The sequence below is a fragment of the Podarcis pityusensis genome, assembly GCF_964106645.2.
Source record: "Podarcis pityusensis genome assembly, chromosome: 16".
NCBI classification, from domain to species: Eukaryota; Metazoa; Chordata; class Lepidosauria; order Squamata; family Lacertidae; genus Podarcis; species Podarcis pityusensis.
This window is the reverse complement of record NC_138041.1, coordinates 8,836,244-8,841,793: the sequence shown is the minus strand read 5'-3', so window position 1 is coordinate 8,841,793 and position 5,550 is coordinate 8,836,244. Positions and strand designations below refer to the sequence as shown.

Here is a 5,550-nt window from a genome sequence, read left to right as displayed (position 1 = left end):
TTCTATTACAAAATCAGTCATAAACCATTTGCAAAACTTTTAAGCTTTAGACAAAATACATATTCTTTTTTTATATAAAAAACTGGGTCTTCGGAGGGTATGATACAAGTAATATGTTTTAGCAATACATAATGATGCAATCTTACATTGGACTAGGTAGATAGGTTTTGATTTGCACTTTCACCAATAACTTAAAACAGATTTGTGCGCTTTTGTGTCGTGTCCAAAGCACTTACTTTTCCAAAATAAGGCAAAAATACAGAAAAAGAGGAGGAAAAAAAGAGAATAATAAAACAGGGGTTTCCTGCCTATCAATCTGCATTGTAAATTATATAAACGCCTCTCTTCCATGTGCTGAGTGATTTTTAAAGCTCAGTTCCTAACCCTATTTATCAATGGCATATATTAAAAGCACACCTGATGCACATTTAAAGCACATGACTTCTTTAAAAATATATATTAAAGCCCCTCATGGTGCTATAGTTCCCAGCACCCTTCGGAAACTACAGTTTGGGTGATTACTGCGGGGGAAGCAACTATGGCTGTTGAGAGTGGTATAAGAGTGCTTCAAATGCATGCCCTCCAACATTTCTCCAATGAAAATAGGGACGCCCCATTCCATAATGATAATTTTACAGTTTACTGGGTTGCCCCAGGCACTCTGCGCAGCTTCCAACATACAGTGGTGCCCCGCAAGACGAATGCCTCGCAAGACGAAAAACTCGCTAGACGAAAGGGTTTTCCGTTTTTTGAGCCGCTTCGCAAGACGATTTTCCCTATGGGCTTGCTTCGCAAGACGGAAACGTCTTGCAAGTTTGTTTACTTTTTCTTAACATCGTTAATACAGTTGCGACTTGACTTCGAGGAGCAACTCATAGAACGCGATGTGGTAGCCTTTTTTGAGGTTTTTAAAGACTTTGGTGATTTTTGAAGCTTTTCCAAAACTTTCCCGACACCGTGCTTCGCAAGACGAAAAAAATCGCAAGACGACAAAACTCGCGGAACGAATTAATTTCATCTTGCGAGGCACCACTGTACAGTGGTACCTCGATTTTCGAACGTCTCCGTTGACGAACGTTTCAGAACTCAAACGCCGAAAACCTGGAAGTAAATGCTTCCGTTTTCGAAAGCGCCTCGGAAGTCAAACGTCTTCCGCTGAGTTCAATTTTATGTATTGAATTTGCAGACCGCCCTTTGCCCCTCGGTTTCCAAACGTTTCGGAAGTTGAACCGTCTTCTGGAATGGATTACATTCGAAAACCGAGGCACCACTGTACAGTCATACCTCGTTACGTTTGCTTCAAGTTAAATCTTTTCAGGTTGCGTCCCATGGTGACCTGCAAGTAATGGAACTGGTTACTTCCGGGTTTCGTCGCTCGCAGACAGGCAAAATGATGTCACGCGCATGCACAGACGCGGTGAATTGCGACCCACGCATGCGCAGATGCAGGTTGTGTTCTGCTCAGGTTGCGAACGGGGCTCCAGAACAGATCCAGTTCGCAACCAGTGGTACCACTGTCTATGAAAACATAATAAAACATTAAACGTTTTTAAAAACTTCCCTATACAGGATTGCCTTCAGACGGCTCAGGGGTCGGATAATGCCCTATCTTCCAACATTTCTCCAAAGGAAATAGGGACGTCCTAAGGACTGCAAGAAGATCAAACCTCTCCATTTTGAAGGAAATCAGCCCTGAGTGCTCACTGGAAGGACAGATTGTGAAGCTGAGGCTCCAATGCTTTGGCCACCTCATGAGAAGAGAAGACTCCCTGGAAAAGACCCTGATATTGGGAAAGATGGAGGGCACAAGGAGAAGGGGATGACAGAGGACGAGATGGTTGGATAGTGTTCGTGAAGCTACCAGCATGAGTTTGACCAAACTGCGGGAGGCAGTGGAAGACAGGAGTGCTTGGTGTGCTCTGGTCCATGGGGCACGAAGAGTCGGACACGACTAAACGACTAAACAACAACAAGGAAAAGCAGGACATTCCGGGATCAAGTTAGAAACTGGGATGGCTTCTCCAAATCAGGGACGTCCCTGGAAAATAGGGACACTTGGAGGGTCTGCAAATTTATGGGGCAGGTGTAACATGAGGAGACAAGGCAGTTGGCCTCGAGACCAGAAAAGGGGGCATTCAAACGCCCCATGGGATTTCACTTCCTCTGTCCCTACGCGGGGCACGCACTTCCTCTGGAGCTGTTTATCGGTGAGGAGGGACCGAAAAGGAGAACTGGAAGATGGAGGGAAGCAGCTGCCTGGACCGGGGGTTTCACCACCAGCCCTCCTTCTCCTGTGCTGCGAACCTGCCGCAGGCCCCCCTCTTCCCTCAAGATTGCTCAACTCTTTTCTTCCTCTCTTTCTTTCTCACGGGCCAGCACAGCCAGCTACGCCAGGAAGAAAGAGACAAAAGGAAAACTGGGCCCCAAACAACGCACACATTTGAAAAGGCCGTATTTTACCAGGGGATTCAATTATTAGTCCGCTAGCAGTTCGAAAGCAAGTCAAAGTGCAAGTAGATAAATAGGTACCACTCCGGTGGGAAGGTAAACAGCGTTTCTGTGTGCTGCTCTGGTTCGCCAGAAGCGGCTTAGTCATGCTGGCCACATGACCCGGAAGCTGTACACCGGCTCCCTCAGCCAATAAAGCGAGATGAGCGCCGCAACCCCAGTCGGTCACAACTGGACCTAATGGTCAGGGGTCCCTTTACCTTTACCTATATAATTTTGGAACGTGGCTTCTTTATGAGACACCACCCAAGATATCATAACCGCATTTGGCACAACGGTTCCCGAAACCAAGGAGCAACCCCCCATATTTGGATAGAATTCTGGACACCAGTTTGATGGCCGACTGAGCCATTGAAATGGATCCTGATTTTAGCCACCAATTTCAAAATGGCCCTGATTTTCACCGCCGGTTTCAAAACTGTAGAGAGTTTTTGGTTTCTTAGACTACCCGGAAACGCTCCTAGACTGCAAGTGTTATCGTCACCAAACACCCCTTTCCCTTCTGCACTGTGGCCTCGCTCTCTTCCTGTGGTGGCAGGATGAATTGGCAGAGTCCTGATTTAGAAGGGTGACCGTACCTCTTCTGTGCAGGGAGTGGGGCATCAAGAAATCAACATGCAACGGCAAGGGTGCGGCTCAAATATTCCTGGAGTGTCTCAAAAAGTCACTCGTTCTAAAAATCAATAAGCTAAGCCTTAAAAAAATGTCTTTCCTTTCATTATCCCCTGGGAGGCTGTTATGCTAGCCTGTTAATTTTATTCATGGAATCCATTTAACACATTTATAAATGTCTTTGCGGCCTGAGGGGCTACCAAAGCAGCAGACGGGAATAAAATTAACCTTCAAAATGGAGACTTTTGCAGCCCTTTAAAAGTATAAACAGTTTTATGGTGGCCCAAGCTTTTTCGGATTAAAACTTAACATCAGCAGATGCCTAAATTGGCAGATGATGCAAATGGCAGGGCCATGCAAAAGCAATGTTGCAAGGTGGAGTGGGCTCATGTTCAGTGTGTGCCGGCCATGCCCTTTTACAAATACTCCATTACGTTCCTTCGCCTTGTTTCCCCCCCCCTCCACCTGACCCTCTCAACAGTTAGCATGCCATGCCTATTGAATATGCCAAGCCCTTTGTGGAGCCCAGAAAGGGCGGTTATCAGTCAGTGTAGCGTGAGAACACCCTTGTTGTATTTGGGGATTTCACCCCCTTGGGGTCAGTCCCCCCAAATAATTTTCAGATTTCTACAAACCCTGGGGCTCCTGCAAGCTTGCTAATGCTTTGCACTTCTGAGTGCCTATTTACAGACACACACTTAAGAGAAGGAGCTTGCTATTTTCATATACTGGATACAGCTCCTCATGCACCAGAAGTAGAGAGAATTTGTAAACAAGTGTGGGGTCCAAAGGCCCTGAAGCTCAAGTGGTACAATACAGCAATGTATCTACACAAATGTACACAAGCTATGCACAGCAGTGGTTAAGAAAGGAACAAATTGGCAGCCGTGCCATCGTCCTACCTTTGCCCTGCTGATTTAACGCATGTAGTGCATTTATGTGGAAAGAAAACCTTGATTCAGACAGAGTCCAAAATGAGTAGCATCGAACTTGCTGAGGGCAGCAGTTTCCTAGGGCTGGCACTCACTGGCCTTTGAAGTTCTTTGCTAGGCACAGGGTTATGAGAAATCTGTTTACCTTGGTGGCATCGGACCAGACGCTTTGCTGAGCTGGTACCTGAACGTCACGCCGATTGCTTAAAAAGCAGTGATTTCCGGGCTGTTCGCCCAGGGAAGGTTTAGGTTCAGGAAACAAGCAAGGCACTGTTTGTGAGCAGCAGGGAGCAGGCAGAAAAAGAAAGGGAGGGATTGCTCCTTATTGCAAAACATAATTTCAGGGTGGGGTGGGAGAGTTAAGCAGCCACAATGCCATCTGCCCAGGGTACACCAAAAAGAGAAGCGAAAGAAGAAGCTATGCCAGGCATACACAAAACAACCTCTTAAGCTCCATTAGGCCCTCTCCTGAATTGGCAGCTTTAATTTAAGAAAAAACCCCAAAGTTACTAGTCCCTTTCGTTTGCGGAAACATATAAGAAAAATGTGTCCAGGCAGCATATACTCAGGGAGGAGAAATGCAAAAAAATTAAACTTGTGGGGCTACCTGGATATCTTTTCTTTTTCCCCTGGGCGGGAAGGGGGTAAGATTGCTGTTTTGCAAACAATTCCCTCTCTCCTCAGGCCGAAAAATCTGCCTGGGGGGCCATAGCTGTCAACTTACAGATTTGAAAATAAGGGACCAGCAGCCAAAATAAGGGACCTGCAGCCTCACCTGTTCCAGGCACTCCAGTCTTCCTGTCCTCCTGCAGTCTGGTCAAACTCATGCTGGTATCTTCGAGAACACTGTCCAACCAACTTTGTAACCAGAGGTTCAACTGAATAGAATCTGAATCACATGCACCACAAGGCCTATGCAGCCTCAACTTAAGATGGCTCCCCGGCCTGGCTTTGCACTGCAAAGTTTGCAGCAGCACGTGCAACAAAATGGCGTCCAGCATTCAAAAAACCCCTCAGCTTGCATTAACTAGCCACACACAAGGCATGCAAGCTTCACCCCCCAGTCGTTCTTAGACTTCTTATTGGGTGAGCAACACAGCCAAGCAACACAGTTGGAGCCTCCCTCCTCCCTGGCCGGCAGGGAGGGAGGGAGAGGAGCTGCTTCCTTTGAAATTTAAGGGACATCATTTAAGGGACATCCACCAATAAGGGACAGCAGCGGGACATGGTGCTGGAATAAGGGACTGTCCCTTCAAATAAGGGACACTTGACAGCTATGCTGGGGGGCAGGATGTCAGGGAAACAAACATGAACGAATCTTAACGGCTCTTTGGCAGAGCCTTCCTTGGCTGGAATCACCTCCGGCGTTTTGCCTCCCCATAACCTCTAGATTCATCACCGTCTCCTACGTGGGCGACGTCTGAGACACAGGGACACCTTTCACCCAATCAAGCAGAGAAAGCAGCTAACAGCAAAAAAATAGTCTGACGCTGTGAAC

The 5,550-nt window shown here is 46.9% G+C and overlaps 1 long non-coding RNA gene across 1 annotated transcript; it reads right to left on the bottom strand.

The window, feature by feature from the left end:
• Positions 1–319: 319 nt before the first annotated feature.
• On the bottom strand, positions 320–4,191 carry LOC308465172. Its single transcript, XR_013980316.1, has 2 exons — positions 678–4,191; positions 320–536 (listed from the first exon to the last, which is right to left on the bottom strand). It is a non-coding gene; the product is annotated as an uncharacterized lncRNA (long non-coding RNA).
• Positions 4,192–5,550: the final 1,359 nt, after the last annotated feature.